Source organism: Zosterops lateralis (genome assembly GCF_965231275.1).
Source record: "Zosterops lateralis genome assembly, chromosome: 28".
NCBI classification, from domain to species: Eukaryota; Metazoa; Chordata; class Aves; order Passeriformes; family Zosteropidae; genus Zosterops; species Zosterops lateralis.
The window spans coordinates 5439474-5460618 of NC_139788.1; the positions used below are offsets into that span (position 1 = coordinate 5439474).

A 21145-nucleotide genomic window follows, 5' to 3' on the forward strand; every position below is an offset into this window, starting at 1 on the left:
CCTCTGGGGACAAGCTCTCACAGAGAAAAGAGAGAGAAATGTATCTGGCAGAGCTGAGCAGGGCCAGGTTTTGTCTCAGTGAAAGGTGTCCTGTGCCACCTCTAGGTTTGAGCTTTTCAGACTCAGCCCTTTGCAGAGCAGCAGGGATGGTGCTGTCTGCTCCCCCAGGACAGGGCACAGGAGAAGAACAAACCCTCCAGGAGAACAAACCCTCCAGACCCTTCTCCTGTGCTGGCAAAGCCTCAGTGCTACCCCTGGCAGGAGGCTCAGGACCAGCCCAGCATGGCTGTGCTGTGTCACTGGGTACAGCTCCTGCCAGACAGGACCACCCCTGTCCTGCCTCTTCCATCCTCTTGGGCACCTGTTGTGTCTTTTTTGTGATAATGTGAGTTTTGTGGCGCCTCAGAGGCCTCCAGGCCTGGACGCCCAGACAATCTCTTTGACTGTGATTTCAGTATTTCTAATTATTATTTTCTCTCCTTTTTTTTTTTTTTTTTTTCTTTTTTTTTTCTTCATTTATACTCCACCCTCCAAGAGTATCTGGTGAGGGGGTGGGATAGAAGAAAGAGACCAAGAGATACATTCTCTGTGAACAAAACCCTCCCACTTCCCCTCCACTCCCCTGTTAAATATACCCTGGAACAAAAGCCTTTTATGATGCTCTAAAAATAAAGCATGCAGCAGTCAAGACAAACTGCAAAGTTTAAAAGAGAGGGCCAAATTTTGCTCACAGCTACACCCTCTCTAAGGCAACAGGGTTGCTCTTGTGTTTGGTTTGTTAAATCCTCTTTAAACATCCAGAGGCAGACTGGGATTAGCTGCATTTTGTGAGGGACGCAGCAGCAGCAGCTGCAGGATGGAGACAGCATCACCCAGAGGGTCTCCAGCCCTGCAGAGGCAGCTGGGGATGTTTAACTCATCCCAGGAGCAGTGTGGCCCTGTGTCCCTGCCATCTCAATGTTCCTGTTTCTCCCTCCATTAAGGATTTGTGGTGTGACCTCACCTGAGCCATTCCACACTCCCTGTTCCCAGTCTGGCTTCTCTGCTGTATAACTTGTAAAGAACTTCAAAGCAAGGACTCTAATCCCTTTAGGATACACGGCTTTTCCCACTGACAGCTGTCAAACATCCTTTCCAGCTGTCCTGTGATGTGCCAGGAATTTCAGTTGTCTTTGACCAAAGGTTATTAAAACACTTCAGCAATTAATACGCAGCAAGAGGAAGCAGCCTGGAGCAGGTTAAAGTGAGATGGGGCTGCTTCAGGTGCGTTTCCAGCAAAAAAACACACTTTGTGCCATTCAATCCTTTGATATCCAAACCAGATCACCTCTCCCAGTGAGGCTCCCTGTGTCTCCCAGAGCCCTTTCCTGGAGAAGGCAGAACAAAAAGATGAACTAAAACTTCCTGAGGCTGCAAGGCTCAGTCTGGCAGCACTGCCCTTCCCTCTGTTTGCACAGCACAGGCACAGCAGAGCTCCACAAGTGCCTCTGCAGTGTCAGGGGAATTATGAGCGAAAGGAAAAGCAGGATTTGGCCTTTGGAGAAATCAAGAGGGACAATTCCCTCACTGGCTCTTTCCCACCAGTTTTCCAGCCTCTATCTGCAGGATTCCTGGGAATCCAGCTGGCTCTGCTGGATCCCAGTACCACTAAACAACGTGACCCGATGCTTAAATGTCTTTTTAATAGAGTCAAGGCAGTTTGTTATTATCTGTTGTAGCCCAGGGGGCTATAGGAAAATTCTGTTGTCCTTAGCGAGTTCTACCAGTTCTCACTCAGTAACGAGTTTGGGTTGCAAACAACTGACCCAGCTCAGGGGCTCCAGGGCAGGCAGCTCCAGTTAAACAAACAAACATGACCCCCAGCCCAGCCACCTTCTCCTGCTGGAAGAGGCTTCACTTTTCTCTGCATTGTCTGCCCTGAGCTCATCCCAAAGCTGACCTGACACCTGTCAATCCAAAGGCAGCAGAGAAGTGGGAAGTGCCCATCCCAGTTCAGTCTGGCAGGGGAAGGAGCTGCCTGGAGATGTCCCAAGGATGTTCCCCATTCCAGCCCAGTTTGCTGCTCAGGCTTCCTGTGATGTTCAGCTACAAATGTGCACAGGGGAAGGTTTCACAGAGAACTGGGCTTTTAAACAGGAATTTCAACCTGGCTCCAAGGAAACTCCGTTTTCTAACCCCAGCACCCACCAAGGAGCACATACCCAGCTCCCAGGGCTTCCCTCCCACCAGCTGCCTCACACCTGCAACTCCAAACACACATTTCCTCTTGGAAAAAGCCCAGGAATTGGATTCCCCCCCAGTGATCCCCGTGCCAGGAGCAAGAGATGCTGTCAGTGATGCCAGCAGCACCAGGAAGGGCTCAGGGCTGGGCCCACACTTCCTCAGTGCTGCCATTCCTCCCCGAGAGAAACCTTCCGACATGAAAACAGTTTTGAGAATGGACCAGATGCAAAACATTAGGGATTGCTCCCAACCATTTCCCCTAGTGCTGCAGCCTGATCAAAGCTGCCTCCCCTCAGGAAGTTATCTGATGTCAGGCAGTGACGCTGCAGCAGAGATGAGTTTGGTCTCGGGTACCTCAGTTGACTCCACTCCTCCTTAATCAGCCCAGGCTGAGCAGAGATATGGAAATGGCCCTGGCAGAGGTGTCCTGGGCTGCTCAGAATTAATTACCCTTATCAGGAGCGTGGCAGATCCCAGCAGCACAGCTGGGCTTGGGTTCAGGCTCCAGAGTGTTTGGAACCTGTGTCTGCTCCCCTCACCCTGCAGCTGCAGATCCCAAACTCTGAGCACAGCACAGAAATGGGATTTCATTCAGCAAATTCCCGAGTAACAAATTAAAAAAAAAAAAAAAAAAAAAAAAAAAAAAAAAAAAAAAAAAAAAAAAAAAAAAATTATAAATGGATATCAGTCTTCCCCGGACTTTAATGAATGTGCTCAGGGAGCCTTGAGAGGCATCTTTACATGACAGCTCAGTTTCTGTCAGTAATTAGAAAAGCTCAGGCCAGAGATATTTATCTGTGAGCAACATCTGGAACTAATAACATCTCAGCCCTGCCAGCCTCCCTGGTTTCATCTCAAATCTGCTGATACTTGCTGTTATTAGTTTATTTAGTTGCCTCTTCAAGCCTGGCTTCCTGTAATCATCCCATCATGTGAAAGTGTTCTCTACACAAAAATCTCTGTCCTTCAGGATCATTGCAAAACGCTCCAAACCCCAATTTCTACAGGCTCAGGAATGAAGAGACAGAAAGGAAAATAACTCCCTCACACACCCCACAAAGTGAAGCAATTTTAAAGCCAATCCTCCACCTAGCAAGGACCTGGCTTGTGGTTTCCAAGCAGAACCCGGGCTCAGGACATATTAGTGCTGTGCTGGTCAGTACTGGACTCATCAAAGCGCTGCAAATTTTAATTATTTCTCACTTCAGCTCTCCACCTGTCATTACTCATCTGAATCACTCATGGGATACTGGACCAAGGGATGTTTTGGGGTGGCCAGAATGGGCATATAGCAGAAGTCATTCTGCCTTTCTCTGCCTCAGCATTTTTCAGGAGCTGACTTTCCCACAACAGCCTGAGAAAACAGCTGTGGGACCTGATTATTTATAGAGAAGAGGAAGAAGTTGGTTCCACAATCTTGATTTGACTCTGAAATTGTCCCTGGAATTGGGATTCCATGCTTGGATGCCAGACCTGGTTTGGAGACACCCCCTGCTCTTCAAGCAGTCAAATGAAAAGGCAGAGGCAGGGGAGAGGCTGGGCAGGGGCTGGGGACAGCACCTGTGGGAACTGAATCTCATTCCCAGGGAGAAAACTGGAAAGCCCAAAAGCCCTGGGTGAGTCAGAGCTGTCCTGGTACCGCTCAGGGAACACAGCCCCAGCTCCTGCACAGGCCCATGGGGGAGAAGCTCCAGGTCCTTGGAGTTCTTCAGCTCTTTCCAGGCACAGAGAGATTGGATTTCCCTTTGCAAATCTCTTGGGAACATCCCAGTCTTGGTCCTGCTCCTTCCCCCCAGGGGCTCCAGCTTTGTCCTGCCAACCTGCAGTCAGCAGCCCCCCGAAATCATGCAGGGACAGCGTGTGGGTGATGCAGCAAGGCCCAAGCAGAGCCAGCAGGGCTGAAGCCTCCTGTAAAAATTACCAGTTCTGGGCTGGGGAACAGGCAAATTTGAACTTTTGGGTTTTATCTCCTGCTTCAAGGGACCTGCTGCAGTGTGTCCCCTTTGTGTGACAGCACGAGGAGCCCGTGGCTCTGGCTGGGCCCAGCTCAGGGAAAGATTTATCAGGGAGTGATTCCAGCCCCTTCCATCCACACTGCAGCTGCACCCAGCCCTGCACGAGGTGTGATCCAGGCAATCCCAGCCCATCTCCTGCTGACACCTCTTCCCAGAGCCCAAAAGCTGGAGAGAACCCAGGCTGTGCCCTGATGGCTCCTGACAGAGCTGGAACTCCCTCAGCATCGTCTGTCCCAAACATCCTCCCTCCCCATCACCCTCCCCAGGGCTCTGCAGGAGAGAAGGAGCCCCAGATACCCATCTGCTCCACCCTCTGCTAGTGGGCAAGCTCAGCTCCCTCCCTGGCACCTGCCTGTCATATTTGATACCAAATAAAAGCCCACTTAACTCTGACTCACTCACCCTGCTGCTGCTGCTTCATCTTCCTGACCAGGCCAGAATCCAACATCTACAGTGAAAAATCTTCCCAACTGAAATGAAACCTAAATCCAAATCCTATCAGTGCATCACCTGCTCAGATAACAAATCTAACCAAAGCTTGTAGGAACTTATTGGGTTGTTTTGGGATTGCCCAGCATGTAGGTCAAATGTACAAACCCAGGAGCCTTCCTGCACAGCAAATCCAGAAGGTAAATTTTGTTTTTTCAGCCTCTGCAGGGCTGGAATTTGCTTCTTGGGGCAGGTTGTTGTTGTGGGATTAAGAGAAAGTTCACTGCAAGGTACCAGTTATCCCATGGAGTGGAAAAATAACAGCTATTTTGCAACATTTCCAGAGATGCACCAAGAATGTCCTGGGTGGCAGGGAGCACATGGGAGCTGCTGGCCCTCGGGGCCTGGGGATTTTCCTTCCTCTGAGAAAATGCCTCCTGCAAGAAGCACATGCCTCTTACAAAACCAACTGTTCCTTGGGCTTTGTTAAATAAATCAATCAACCTCTTTACTCCCTGATCTGAGAACCTCCCTCCCTCCTGAGCTGACACTGTTGTATTTTCCCCATGGCCCCCAAATCCCAGGCACTGATGGGACCATTGAGAATGGAAAATCTGATTTATCTGCATCAGTGATATTCAGGGAGGATAAAATCGTGGAATATCCCAAGTTGGAAGGGATGGAGGAGGATAGAGTCCAACCCTGCAAAATTCTCACCCTGAGCATCCCTGGGAGTGGTGTCCAAATGCTCCTGGAGCTCTGGCAGCCTCGGGGCTGTGCTAAAATCCCTAAAATCCAACCTAAACCTGTCCTGGCACAGCTCCAGCCCTTCCCAAGGTCCTGTCCCTGTCACAGGGTGCAGAGATTGGAGCTGCCCTTTGGAATTTGAGGATCTGCTGCCATGGGCTGACTATAAGGCCCTCCAGTGGGGATCAGGAGCCCCAAACTGGGCTTGCTCTGTGTCCCTGTGCCTGGGTTCTGCTCCCAGCACCTCTGAGCCTGTTCTGGTCTCAGGCCTGTTTGGGCAGTCCCACATGGAGCCCTTGGACAGGAGCCACCCCCGGGGCTCCCATGGGATTCACAGTCCTGACCCTACTGGGATAATTTAATGCAAGTCGTAGGAAAATTTGCCTACCCTGAGTGTCTCCTCACCCACGCAAACCACTGGGGGAGATGTGACTTTTAGCAATGCATTTTTAGCCCAGTTTGAAGCTAGATCAAACAAATTAGGCTGCACCAGCACAAACTGTGTCTCTGCTGCAGCAGGAACTGGTGCTCCTGGCCAAAACCCAAGAACAGCTGAGTCCCAAAAAGGCACAAGAGGAAGCTCAGATTTCACCTGAACCTGGAGGATTTATGGCTTTGACAGTGAGACCTTTTCCTGTGAGCTCCTACAGCAGCTTTAGGATTAATCACTGCCAGTGAAAGCAGCGCCTGCTGCTCTGATTTTAAGCACAGAATGAAATCATTTTAGGATAAATTAGAAAAATCTAATCTGAGTCAGAGCTAGGACAACACAACCACCTTCAGAGCTCAGTGGAGGGGCAAAGTTGAAGACTGGGCTCAGATGAAGGATGCCAGAAGGTTGCTGAAAGCCTTGCTGTTAAGAATTTCAATGTATTTTACCCATTCTTGAATAAATGGTCAGAGAAATGAGAGATGAGGCTCCCACCTGGCCTGCCTGTGTCTCCATTTGGCTCCCTGCACCTGAAGGTGCTCAGGGGCAGGAATGGGACATTCCCTGCCTCAGGTCTGCACTGCCTTTGCATTCCAGGGATGGGATTCATGGCATTACGCTTCCTAACCTTGCCCAGGACCACGGATGGGGAACACATCATCACCTGAGGATCTTTCCTTGCTCTCAGCTACTGAATTCCATCAGAGAGGCTCTTTGGGGAGCCCAGCCTTGAACCTCCAGTGGAGATAAGGCCAGGCAAGGCAGTGCAGGGCCCTGTGAGCCTTCCCCAGAGGGTGGGGGATTGTCCTTTCCTTCCACACAAGGACAAGCTGCCCCTGGCCCCGTGGCAGGTGAGGGTACTGGAGCCTCTCCCCCTTGACCTGAATGTGACTTTTGGCTGACATTGCTGCAGAGCCCATCCCTGCAGTATCTGATCCTTGTCCCTGTGATCTCCCCAGTCCCAAGGACCCCGGGCAGCCCCCCTGGCTACCAGGAGCCCAGATGGAATTGTGGCCCCAGGGGAGGCTGTAAAATGAACAATCCCCGAGTGCCCCGAAAGGCAGATGTACTAATTAGAGAAACCTTGGGTGGCAGTTCCGAGCACGGTGCTTTTAATAACTGCAGGGATGTTGAGAAGCAAATAAATTATATGATGAAAGTCTAGCAGGCTGCAGAACCCAGATATGTAATAAGCAAGACTGGCACCAAGACTGAAATTTTGCCCCTGGGCTTGGCATTTTGTCTGATTGCCTTTCCAGATGGGAAGGTATCCGGAGCTTCCGGTCCTGCTGACTGCTTGGCAGGAAAGGATTTCTCAACAACAACCCAGAGAATCCTCCTGGGAAGGCTGGAATTAGAGAGCTCACTGGTACTCAGGGAAGCACCGCCAGGTTTTCACCAGGAAAGAGGGACCAAGGCTTCTCTCCTGACTTTTGGATTCAAAGCATGGGCCTAAACCACATGGAAGCTTTAAATGAGTTTAATTAAAAGGAGCCAACTGGGTAAGGCTTCGTTCTTCCCTTTCTTGGTGCACAGATAGGGGCTCCAGGGGTCTGACCCCATGGAGTGCCCCACATTTTAATGTGTTCTCTTCCCAGCACTCTCATGGGCAGGGACACCTGCCACTGTCCCAGGTGGCTCCACATCCCACCCAACCTGGCCTTGGGCACTGCCAGGGATCCAGGGGCAGCCACAGCTGCTCTGTGCACCCTGTGCCAGGGCCTCATCACCCTCACAGGGAACAATTCCTTCCTAAAGGTCATTTTAATTCCCAAAATCATCACAGCTTTCACCCAGGTTGGACCCTGCTCAGAACCAGAACCCCACCATGTACAGACCCCACCTCACACGTCAGGGTCAGTGCTGCTCCCACTGCCCAGGGTAAGGTAGGCTGGAAAACCTCCCATTCCCCGGGAAAGGAGGAGAGCAGAGTCTGCACCCACTGCCAGAGCTCCCATCCCAACCAAGCCGCACACTGTTATTTTCCATGGCAATTACAGCTCTTGTTTCCAGGGCTGGACAAGGAAACTGGAGGAAGAGCTGCCCTGACCTTTCATTGTGACAAGGAAATCGCTGCTTGGACAGCTGACGCTCAGCCCGGCTCTAATTCACTTTTAATTCTCCTGTAGGAACAACACGGGCAGCTTGTAGCCTTTGCAGGGGATTTGGGAGCAGCACCTGCTTTGGGAATAATCAGCCCAGCAGGAGGAAAGTTTTTATCGGCTGCTCGCGAGTATTTACATTTCTGACCTCATCTCAGCACGATAATGGTGCACTTTGTCAATCTTGCAGGGGTCTGTGAGTGGCTGGGCTGACTCCTGCTTGGCTCTATTATGATTTCTCAAAAGACCTCCCATAAGGGTTAAATGACCTCACATTAGCGCTAATTTGGGGCTAACTTTCCTATTCAGAACATAACAAAGCCACGGGTGTTTACCCAAGTCCCATAAAGCGACAGGGACCACACACAACCCTGTGCGCTCAGCCTGGACACTGACAAATCTCCCGCCCGGCCCTTCCCGGGCAGAGGGGGATGGAAAATCTTCATCCAGCCAAATTCCCACCCAACAGAGACCCCGAGGCACCTCCACTGCTGTCCCCAGTGGGAAGAGACAGCGGCCACCCCTTTCTTCCCCTACATGACCCAATTGCAACCCGCTGAGTCACAGAGCCTCAAAACACTTCACTGCCTCATTCCTCGGCTGCTTTTGCGAGCTCACCTCCGATGAATGTGATGTCAGTAAATCACCCTGCACAGGCAATAAATGAAATGTCTCACTGCCCCCGTGCCTGGGAAAGGCTCCGTGCAGGGAAAGCTGCTCCTGGTGAGAGAAGGAATCTCCAGCCCCAGCCCAGCTCCTGGTCAGGATTAGTGACAGCACAAAGTAGGGCAGGGTGGAAATAACAACGAACCTCGCTTGGTGTTCCCAAGCACTGAGACAGACCCGGATTTTTGCTCCGTGGAATTGAGGCTGAACGTCTGACAGACCGGGCAGAAACCCGGCACCGAGGCTGGATGTTTTCCCCCCTCTTCCCGCTGCAATTAAAGAAGGATAAAAAAAAGCCAAATAAAGAGGGAGCACAAACATGTTATTGGCCGGGTGAGTAAACATTTCAGGCTCTTGTGCAATCGTTAATGACAGCGCGAGGCGTGTGTGAACTTCCTGTCACTGTCCTGCACTTCATCCTCCATTCACCAAGGCAATTAGGCTGCCTTTTATGCAAGGGCTGAAATTCGCCTGGATTGATTTAACGAGGATAATTTCCTCTCTGGGACTGCTGGAAATTAATCATCACTTCTCCAAGCTCCAGCTGGAATTCACTGGTCAGCACCACGCGGGGTTCTGGTGGTGGCACCTTCCTGCTGCCCGCGCTGGGGTTGGATTTGTGCAGGAATTTCCTACACTCAGAACGGCAAATATCCCAAATATGCAGCAAAGTCAACTACTCCGGCACAGCACAGGGACAATAAATCCAATTCTCTCCTTGCTCATACCAGTTCTCACTGAAGATACAGTTAAATTACACTGACCCTAATTTGCAGCAAGTGAAAGTGGCAGAAGGAACTGGTGGAGTATTTGAAAGAGAAATTAAATATACACCTAAGCAGTTACATATCTGAGAAGCTGCATTTGCACATAAAAAATGGCAATTTGTGCATGTAGATCGGGTAAGTAGACAGCAATTCCCTGTTTCTAGAGCTCCCTGCTCTGTTTGGGTGTCTAGCTGAAGGATTTGGAAATCTGAGAGCAGTGAATGTCTCTGAGAAAGAACTGAATCACCTGGACTCCAAAAAAATCATCTCTAACTCAATAAAAAAAAATCTAAAAACAAAGTCAGAGGCAGGAAAACCAAAACAAATCATAGCACAGGGAGACACAGTAAGGGCCTGGCAGCTAAAAGGGCAGAATGCTCTGGAAAGAAAACTGTTTTGTTTATTAAAACAATTACTGCAGCTTAAAAGGAAGAGCACGGGAGGAGGTGTGAATGAACTGCCCTGCTCAAAACTGAGGTGTGGCTGCTCCGGAGGTTTTCCCAGCATTGGTGTCTTTTGATGTAAACCACAGAAACTAAACTAGATGAATTAAAAATCAGAGCTCCTTAAAATTCACCAGTTCCAGGATTATTCTCGGGAGCTGACCCATCCCTGGAACAGCCCACAGGGGAACAGTCACAAAGGAACTGACATGAAAGTTGGAGCAAGTCTTTGTTGACTTCTTCCACCCCAATGTTGACCCATTTCCAGCCATGGAAGGAGTTCTCAACCTCTCTTGGATGAGGAACTCTCTGAATTTTCCATTCTTCTCTATAAAACCAGTTCAAACCAACTGACAACAACCTTCCTTTTCCCAGTCACCCTCTGCAGAAGCCATGCAAATCCCCTGGGAATTCTGTGCTTCAAAGGAATTGATCCCCATCCCTTTATTCCTTCTCTCTTGGGAAGAGACAGGACTTCCTCCAGAATATTTTTTCTCTGGACAATAAAAATTAGCTCTGCCTCAGAGAGGTGCAGATTGGAAATGCTTCACCTAATTAAAGATTCCCCGATCCCTGGGATACTTATCAATTATTGATTCTATTGATAATTCTATTGAAACTGTTTTCACAGTCAAAGATGAGAGAGCAGCAGAGCCAAGATAACAATTCCTGTTTTCAGATTCTGGCTGGGACTGGAAAAAAAAAATTCCTCAGATCTTCCTTCTGCAAAGTTTCTGCCTCTCTTTGGACCAAGGACAGCTGGAAATTAAATGAAAATATCTTCCTCTTAAAAGACCTCCATCCAGTTTTGCAAATAAACACATAAGCAGCCACCCAGTGGGGGAAGAAGATCATAACCAGCTGGGGCTGGGATGCAGAAAGGTGTGGAGGAAAAGTTTTTTTAAGGATGGCAAAATGGATGTTTAGGAGACAGAATTACAGACGTTCCTAATAAGGGAAAGGAAAGTCTGAACTTCCTGTGAAAAAATGAAAACCACAAACAAATCTGGGAGATTCTCAGAGCCGAGGGAGAAAGGAGAGGCGGGGTAAAACTGCGCCGAGTAGGAAACTGCCAGAGAAAACTGAGCTTTAAACGTCTCCCCTTTTATCTGGAGGGCTTTGGGTAAGATTGGAGCAAGAGGGAGTAATGAGCAAGGTGCTAATGGCGTGGAGCATCTCCATGGAGCTGGAGATTAAAGACTCCAGCACCTCGGGGGCTGAGGGAATCTGTTGATCTCGGAGACAGTTTGTGGGGCTGGCAGCTGCACCCTTTGTTACCTGCCTGCCTCCCTTCCCCATCTGATCATGGAAATGAGCGCTACAAATGCTGCACTTTACAGCCCGCCCCATCGGAGCTGGGATCTCTGAAGCGATGGATTTATTTACATGTTCCGAGTTATCGCTGCCCAGCATCTGAGAGGGGCCCCTCCACATCTGGAGAGCCCTGATGAAAGTAAAAACATCGCAGCCGGGGATTTCTGTTTGTGCTCGTGGCGCTGAAGGTCAGAGTCTGAGCCTCTTCCACACCCCCTGAGCACCAGCTCGCGGTTCTTCTGCTCCCAAAGCACGTCCTTGACGCTGAACCTGAGTTTTCAGGGGACAGCCCGGGCCAGGTTCGCTTTGCTTTGCTTCAGGGATCCGCCTGCCACGGCAAAGGCTGGGATGGTGGGAGAGCTGAGCAGGGAAAAAACATCCTCAGCCTTCAGCTGGGCTCTGGGAGTCTCCTGCCTGTCTTGAGAGGTCCCAGAGCCTTCTCTGGCTGCAGGATGAGCCCAGCGCTGCTGGATCCATCATTCCTCACATCATTCTGTGTCCTCTGTCTGCAGCCCTGCCAGGCTTTGCTTTTGAGGAACCCAGCAGGGCTTCCCCTGCCAGCAAAGCATCAAACCCCAGCCAGTGCCTCACTGCCACTGCCAGAAGGGGAGCAGGGCAGAAAAGAAAAAAAAGAAAAAGAAAAAAAAAAAAAAAAAAAAAAAAAAAAAAAAAAAAAAAAAAAAAAAAAAAAAAAAAAAAACAAACCAACAACCAGAAATAAGACCAGGAAAAAAAGAAAAATATGGACTAAAGCAGCCCATGAGAGAGCTGTAGAGCTGTGTGGAGCAGCAGGGCAGGCAGGTATGGAACTGCCTCACAACCAGCTGGGGCTCCCAGGGCCCTGCCACCTCTCTAGCAGGAATTCCAGCAGGAATTCCCAGCTTTTCCCTCATCCCAGGCCACTGAGGACCTTCCTTTACTCAGTGTCGAGCCCCTTCCCACCCCGGTGCTTCCCTAATCCAGCACTCTGCAGAACAAACAAGGATATTGCTGGGGGCCCTACAGGAGCTCCAATCCCTGCCCCTGTGAATCCAGAAACTCAGAGGAGAGACAGGGACTGGATCTCTTCCTTTTTTCCATCCTGTTCCTTTCCCTTCTGTGTAGATTACTCCAGAGAAATATTTACTACAGAGTAACTCCTCCTCTCCCCTGTCACATTTGCTGCCAGGAGTCCCAGTCCTGACTCACAGGACATTCCATGTGCTGAAGAAGCTGCTTGTGCTTCCTATTTCTACCAGAGCAGCTACTCTTGTACGCTCTTGCTTTCCATAGTATTATTCCTTCAGAATAAAAAGATTTCATGTGCTTCTCTCCAGACCTTTGTAAACCCCTCAGCTGGGAAGGGGAAAGGGGGGAAGGGAGTTCTCAGCCTTATTTATTGGAAACAAATATAAAATCTAGAACCAAAGAATAAATAAAGCTCATTGAATCCCACAGTTTCCTGACAGGGGGCTGTGTCCAGAGCACAGGAATTTGCAGCTGGAGGAAGGGGACTGAGACAAACAACAACATTTGGCTTTCAAACTTAAGCTGGAAAATTTTACAACTGCAAATAACACTGGCAGTCCTATAACCCAAGGGGAAAAAATGGGGGTAATGAAAGCTCCTGCTTGAGGGCACAAGCTGATGGCCTCTGGGACAAGGGAGGAATTTTTCCTCCCATTCACAGCATTGCTCAAGTGGCTGGGTATGTTCTGCAGGAGTTTCACCATCCATAGAAATTCCAGGTAAAAGACAAAGATCCTGCAGTGGACGAGCCACTGGCTGTGGGATTGATTTTAAATTCCCACTTTTGGTGGTTGAAGACTGGATCTGTGGCTGGATTTGGGTTCCTCTTCCTCCTGAGCACTCCCCACCTACTGACAAAAGGAGGGCAGGAGGTTTGCTGGATGTCTCCAAAATGTTTCATCTCTGGTGGGCAGAAAAATCTCTCAGTGTCATCCTAAATTAACTTCAAACTCACTACATCACCATTGTACTTCCTCTGGAAAGTGTCTTTTCCCCCTGCCTGGAGCCCAGAGCTCACAGACTACCACAGCACACCCAGGCCCTTCCCTGCTTTTGTTGCCTCCAAATTTAACATCCCCTGTTTGTATCTGATCAATTAGTTATCCCTGAATACCCGAATTTGCATTTTTGTGCTTTGAATGACAAGTGTCTTCTGCTGCTCTGGTCCTGAGGGTGACACTGCTCTTTCCATAGAATGATCTGACTCTCCCCTGCTTTTGATGATAAAATCTGGATAAGAGTCATCAGATTTTATCAGTCCACACTAAAAAAAAATGCATAAAATTGAGGCCAAAACCTATTCTGGAGGTAGCCTCCTTCCTGCCCAGTGCATTCAACATTTACCCACGGGGTGAGTCCCTCTGCCTCAGTTTTCCTGTCTGCTCTGAGTGAATTTCCACATCCAGATCAAATCCCATTTTTACGAGGTCTCAGGCACGCACTCCCCCATAATAAACAGATAAAACCCAGACATGAGGACTCAAGAGCCTCATAACATCTTCTGGCCCAGAACACTTCCAGCAGCTCCAAAGACACCAAGATCCAGAGGGATTAGGAGGTTGATGGGACCAGGTTTCCCTGCAGGGCCCCCAGCTCTGTCACTCATCATTCCTGTCAGGCCAGTTCAGAGCGTCTCTGCCTTGGCTGGGGTGGATTAAGGGCTGCTTGAGCAGTTATTTTCTCCTGCTTTGTTGTTTGGAGATGGGGCTGCAGAGGGGAATGAATTACATCTGATAAATACATCCAACTGTCACTCCGAAAACCAGCACAAATGGCAAGAGAAGGAAGTGCCACAGAGGGAATCTCTGCTCTCTTTCTCACGGATGGATCAACACAGCCATAGTTTTTCTTCCCAGTAATTAATTTCAGTGTATGATTAATTGTAATAACCATCAATTTCTAATGAATGCAGCAGGCCTCATCAGGATCCTGGAGCACAGTTGTCCCAATTAAAGTAACTGTAGTGTGCCCTGAGCAGCGGCTGCTCCCTCACAGATCCCAAAGCTCCTCATGGCCAGGAAGAAACCTGGGGACTGCAGCATCATCCCAGAGCCCAGGGTGTGTGAGGATGATTTTATACAGGATTTGGAGGAAAAGTCTCTTTCCCTCCATCCCAGCTGGTTTATTTGGAAGTAAGTTTGTTCAAAATGCGGGGATGATTCAGATATAAAGCAAACAGGATCCAAAAGTTTACAGGATCACCATGGACTGTCTTCTGAGAAGAAACATCTTGGGGAAGCCTGCTGAAAATGTCTCCCAAAAAAAGACCCAACTTAGAACCACAGAATCACAAAATCATGGAATCATTAAGGTTGAAAAATATCTCCAAGGTCATTGAGTCCAACTTGTGCCTGATGCCCACCTTGTCCTCAGCCCAGAGCTTGAGTCCCACATCCTGAGTCCTTCCTTGGACACCTCAAGGGATGGGGATCCAAACCTCCCTGGGCAGTTCCAAGGCCTGAGCACCCTTTCCATGGGGAAATTCCTGCTGAGTCCACCCTGAGCTCCCCTGGCCCAGCCTGAGGCCGTTCCCTCTCCTCCTGTCCCTGTTCCCTGGGAGCAGATCCCAAATCCCCCCTGGCTGTCCCCTCCTGTCAGGGAACAGTGGAGATGTCAGGAGGCAATGACACAGCTGAGAGCTTCATCCAGACTCCCAGAGGGGTGTTTGTCACTTCCCCTGCACAGCTTCAGCAATTAGAACCAAAACAAGGGATTGCCCCATGTGCCATCAACCTTCTGCTCCTCAAAGCACGCACACTGTAATCAAACAGAGAGAAACAAGCAGCAATTACAGCATAAATATCTTAGTCACTGGCCTGATCAAAACAAAACCCAGGAATTCTATCACCAAACACTCCAAGGAGAAAAGCAAGAAAGCTACAGGAACCATTGATGACATATCCCATCCTAGCTGAGCTCTTTGGGACAGAGATTTTTGAGCTGGTCCAGCTCCACACAAGGGTCCTGTGCTACAACAGCAATTAAGTTCCCATTAAGATACATTTCCTCTTTATCAGAGGTAATAGTTGTCAGTATTACAGCAAAATACTCAAAGGCAAGTCAGTAAATATATCAATTAAAGATTTTCTTCCATGTTGCTTCACAGAAAACATTCTGGGAATGGCATCAAGGAGCCAAACCAGTTAAAAAGATCAATAATTTTCAGGGCAGAATTAAGGATGTGATGTCGAAGCACATCCCCTACACATCAGAAATCCCAACTGTGTGAGGCCATGAGGAGCACTCCTGCCGGTGTGGAGATTTCCCAGGGTCCAGTCAAGGCAGGCCCTGCAGTGAGGGGTGTTCTCCCTCCCCAGGATTTCACAGGGCACTTCAGGAAGGCAAAGACTGAGTGAGACACGTTATCTTCCCTAAAGCACCTGCAGGGCAGAGATGGGCACTCAGACACACACCTACATCCGACTCCAAGCAACACATTTCAAGCTGTTTTCAGGCCAAGAAAATTGAGTTCAGTGAAATTGTGGTGGTCAATGGGACAAAAATGAGTGGTGGATATTTGTTCCTGTCAGCACAAGCTCCCAAGATTTTCCTGAGGCTGATGGACTCCCAGGCTGAGGACGCTGCAGTTTTTGTTGGCTCAGAGGTGAGTGTGGCCTGAGCTGGGCAGTTATTTACAGGTTGGAGCTGTGGGCAGCTCTTCCCTTACTCATTTCCGTGCTCTGACATGCTGCTGATTTAAGCTGCTCTAAGTAGGTACAATGTTATCACCTCCCAGTGTTGTTTTAATGAAATTTTTGGGTTCTGCACTATGACCCAACCAAATGCTTTAGAGCAACAGGTGAACCTCAGGATCTGTGCTGTTGTAATCTCCCTCCTCCCCTGAGAGTCTCCTCCCCTTTGTTTACTGCAATCCCTCAGATTTTGGGGTGGTTCAAGCAGGGCTGTACCACCTTTGTTCCACCTGGGATTCATAAAGAGCCATTTGCATCCAGTGGGAGACTTCCCTGACCTAGGACTCACTCAAGAGCGGTGGGATCAAGATTAAACTCATTTGCATACATGTAAATTTTTGCCATTTGCTGTGCAAAAAATATCCTGTCTCTGAGATACAGGAAAACAGGGTTCTGACTCAGAATTGATGCTATCGTTGCTGTCAAGATTAGAGTCTGAATTGTGCAATCCAACTTAACTCCCAGTATCACTTGCTATGCAAAAGACAGTGTTTCATACAGAGGTGTGGCCTTTCCAGTGATTGCAGCAAATCCACACCACAGCTGGCACTTACATCCAGTACAGTTGGAAAGCACAGCCAATTTTTCAGGTTTAATCCTAAAAGAACTTGATTGTTCCTCGTGAGGTGCAGGGAAAACCGTGGGGGAGTTAAGAGGATGAAGAGATTTCAAACACCTGTCATGAAACTGTCCCTAAAGAAAAAAAAAAAAAGAAAAAAAAAAGGAAAAAAAAAAGTGAAAGCACTTAAAAAAAAAAAAGAAGAAGAAGAAAAGAAAAAAAACCTTTTTCCCACAGGAAACTTCCATCACTATTGTATTTTCCCTAAGGACATTTCTGTATCTGTCACTAGAAATTACTGCTGTCAGCGGGAATGCATCAGCCCAAACCAGAGGGCTGGGCTTTGGTGGGCTGAAAAGGGATGTAAACCACAGCTGCTTTTAACCACCAGCTCACCTTAGCTATAGTGAACACGTTGTTTATGCAATAAATTCAATTTTGTCTGGAGGAAAAATGATGTTGGAAGGGCAAAGGGAGCTGTTGTTTTCACAAGCAAATGCCTGATGCCTAATCAAGGCTGAGAGAGGCATTTCACTCACGTAGGGCTGAGCAAGTGCCAAAACACAGGTAGGAGAAAGGTATTTCACAGGGAAACAGCTGCAGGTGGATGCCAAAACATCCAGAAACTGCAAAACTCTCCCAGCAGAGCCCCTAAAGTTGTTCCTTACAATTTTGAGTGGCAAAAGAAACAAGCCTAAAACAGATTTCCTCCATAAAGCGAAATGACACCCTTGAAAATTACACTCCAATAAAAAGCTAATGAAAAGGTCCACTGGGAACAGTTTTGCCCTACAGATAACTTGTCCCTCCTGATCTTAATGAATTCACTGGCAATTTTGACAAGCTTTTATTACAGTGGCCCTCAACGCCCTGGAAATCTGGATGCAAGTGCTGTTCAAAGAGATGGTCTTTGTCCCGGGGAACATGATGTAATCCTGCAAAAGGCACCGATGGAGGGTGCTGATTATTCATTGTCTGCACAGGGAATAAAAAAGGTTTATATGGAACTAACGTATGGCTAAGTGTCAGTGTCATTAGCAGTAATTATAGTAGGTGCCTCTATGATCCTCCTCTGTTATATTTGAGGCAGGCTTCATTTCATAACTACAGGTTTGGCTGCTAAAAATCCTCTTTCACAACAGACAGCCCATGGCTGCTCCACTCTGCTCTCCTCTGGGCTCTAACTTAGGGGAGCTGCAGCAATCTGTGCCACATTCCTCTCCTCAGAAATGCTCATGGAGGGTTTTACAGGGAGAGATTTCATGCCAGAAATGTGGATTTCAAACCATCCAAGGGAAGGGGCAGTGGAAGCCCCTGACCTTCAGCTTTTTGTGCAGGTCCAACTGTCCTTCAGGCAGGAGGAAAGCTTTCCTCTGTCTCGGTGGTTGTTGCTGGGTAAGGGCAGAATGAAATGAGATGAAGAGGGCGTGGACTGGGATAGGGAACGGGATTTGCCCTGATACAAGGGTGTGGCTGGCGGGGCATGGACCCAGTGGGCTCAGCCCCAGACGGGACAGAGGTTCCCTCTGTGTGCCCGCAGAGCTCCGGACACCCACAAGGGGCTGGGTCGGGTCCCCGGTGCCGGAGCAGCTCTGCAGGGACCGGGAATCTGAAGCTCTGCAGGTTCCAGGGCAGGAGCAGCTCTGCAGGTGCAGGAGCAGCTCTGCCGTGCCGGGGCAGGAGGGCTCTGCTGCCCCGTGCCCACCCCGCGGTGCCCAGGAACCCACAAACAGCGCGGCCCCATGGCCCTGAGTGCGCTAATGAGGGAGGGTTAATTAGAGCAGCTAATGGGCTGCTCTGGCCGGCGCTGTTGCTGTTGTGGAGCCACTTTTGTAATCCCTCGCCTTGTTTTGCAGCGGCTGCGGGAAACAGGTAAAAAACCCACGTGGCTTAGCCAAGAGAAAAAAAAATACATTTTTATCTAATTCAAGGCACCGACCCTGTAGAAATGAGGGCTGGTGATGTAAAACTGCAAATATATCATCAGCACTCAAACAGCCCATTCATCTCCAGAAGAAATCTCTAACACAGAGTGGAAAACAATAAAAAAAAAATTATTTTCTATTTTTGCTCAGAAAGAGGCAGTAAAATTTAAAGGAAATTTTTCTTTGGTATTTATTTCTTTCAAACAACAACAACAATTTATTTTCCCTTCAAATTTTCTTACACACTTTATATAATGGGAGAAATACTGCTCCAACAGAGTGATGACTTGCCCAAAACCAGAAAGCAGAGGAAGGAAAACCCAACAGTTTGATCCACGAGGAACACAAAACTCCCTCTGCCATGTCTAAGCTTTTGTACTGATAAAAATACAGCGTTTAATGGCACTTAAGTAATGCTGCCTTGGGGGGCAATGTCTCAGTGTAAGGCATTCCCAAATGCTGTTCCCATGCTTTCCACACAATTCTGCTTTGGGCTGGGCTGTAAACCAAGCCTGAAAGGGTCTTTCAGAGTTTTCCCAGCAGAACCACTTGGCAAAGGACAAAGCTGCTCTCCTGAGGCTGAAATAACTCTCCTGTCCCTGGCCAGCCCCCCTGGATGTTCACGAGGCTGCACAGTGTGAACAAACATCAGCAGGTTCAAACTGCCACATTTCTGCACTGGGGCTCAGCAGAGCTCAGGGCACTGATCCAATGTTGTCTTTGTGTCTACAAACCCACCGCAAAAAAAATAATTAAAGCATCAAGACCTGATTTTTTTTGTCCCCCCTTAGTTCCTTTCAAGAAAAGTTAGAACTGAAAATCTGAGGCCCCTTTAAAAACTCCCCCTGGATTATTTTTGCAGGACAGGTGACGCTTTAGATTTCATTTCATTTTCTCAAGACGTGACATTTTGTTGGCTTATGTAAGGGGAAGGTATCTCCTGCCTTTCTAAAGATCTTCTCATGCATGAGCCTGGCAGAGAGCAGGCACAGCCCCTGCCCTGCCCAGGAGAGAGCTTTGGAAGTGCTGTCAGGGGGAGAAAAGGCTTCCTAAGCAGGGCCCACCAAGAAGAAAAAGCAATCTCTGGGGTCAGGGCAGAGGGTTTGGCCCATTTGCTGTAAGATTCTGTAGGATTTATGCCAAAAGCAGGCTGTGAGCAGCTGTGTCCTGTTCCTGTGCTTGGGATTTCAGTTGGAATGTCCAGGACAAGGCTGCTTGGTGGTTGGGCTCCTTCCCTTTTCCTCATTTTCCAGCTGGGAGGTGCCAGGGAATGTCCTGGGCACCACAGGCTGCGGTGGCTTGGGGACAGGACACAGCTGGTGGCAGCAGTGCTGATGTTCCTGAGTCAGCTGGGATGGAGCTGTTCCTAAAGGACAGAGACAGGAAATCCCTGCCTGCCCCATGGAAGCAGGAGGAATGATCCCAGTGCTGAACAGTGACAGCTCCCTCAGACAGGCTGGGCAAAGGCTCCTGTGAGCTCTTGCTCCACTCTCCCCACTCAGAGGCCACAGGAACTGTCCCTTTCCTCTCCCAGGAAGGCACAGTGGCTGTTTTGGGGTATTTCCCAATGGTCACACCAGCACCTCCTCTACTCCCAGCTGCCTCACTCCTCTCCCAAGTAGCTGAAGGCTTCGAAAAACTCTGGAGGTCCAGTGGAGTCAGTTCAGATGGATTCTGAAACTCCCTGAGCTTGGTGGAAATTCAGGGAAATAATCCAAGTTCATGAATATAATTTAAACTAGGCCAGTGAAATGGCAGTGAGTTCAGGGCAGAGGCTCCAGCTCAAAATCATCACCAAGTCATTTAATCTGAAATCACTGTCAATTAAATTACAGTAAATCCAAAGAACTCCAGTTGGATTATTTGATTCTAATCAAGTCTCCAATTCTATTGGAATCCAAAGGGTTATAAGTGGCTCATTTTGAATTCACACTTCTGAGACACTGCCAGAGGAAGGCTGCAAAACACAATGGGAGCATTACACAAAATGTTCTCACAGAAAAGTACAAAATTCCAGAATGGCTCAGGCTGGAAACGACCACTGATAAAAACCTATCAGGATGAGTTAGATCCATGAGGAACCAGTGGCAGCAGGGAAAAATGACCATATTGTGACCCCACAGGGCTGACTTCGATGCCTGCACTGGTTGTCCTCAAGGCTGGTTATAAAGATTTTGTGTTCCCACAGCTGCCTCACCTTCAGGCTAACCCCAGACACCGCCTGCACAACGAATCTGTATAAGAAAAGTTTATTTTTAATGCAAACACATTCCTAGGAGCACAAAAGCACGCGGGAGGATGTTTCCTCCTTGCTGGGTGCATGTACCCAAGTGCTATCAGCCCTCAAGAGCCTGGGAAGGCTCATCCTTTTGGGTGGAGGCTCATCATCATCGTCATCATCAGGGGACATTTTAGAGTGATTCTCAGGGATCAAGACCTCCCATTTCAGATCTCTGATATTTCGCACTTCCAGTTCAGCTGTGAACTTGTAAAATGATTGAAGAAAGTGAAAATCAGCACCCAAAGAAGCAGAAATAGGTGCTCTTTCCCTTTCAGCCTTGGCAATGTCCCTGCTCTCAGTTAACTGAACTCTTAAGCAACTTTTTGTCTCTGACCATTCCCAAATCGGTTTCTTACAACATCAAAACTGATTTTCTTTCAACTTATCTGATAGAGTTAAAAGTAAACACCCTGGCAATGCCACTGCATCACAAGGGAGGCTTTGATCATCTGGGGCTGCCAACACACCTTGAAGTGTGTTAAACACATCTGACTTGGCTGATTGCATCTGCCTCTTCCCATTAAGTGTCCCTGCCAGGAGCCAC

The 21145-nt window shown here is 48.6% G+C and overlaps 1 long non-coding RNA gene across 1 annotated transcript in view; it reads left to right on the forward strand.

Moving 5' to 3' along the window:
* The window catches only part of LOC310919911, a 52907-nt gene extending 41030 nt beyond the window's left edge, over window positions 1–11877 (forward strand). The window contains exon 2 of the long non-coding RNA XR_014591876.1: window positions 11751–11877. This is a non-coding gene — a long non-coding RNA (uncharacterized lncRNA). The remainder of the gene's footprint in view (window positions 1–11750) is intronic.
* The last annotated feature ends 9268 nt before the right edge of the window (window positions 11878–21145 follow it).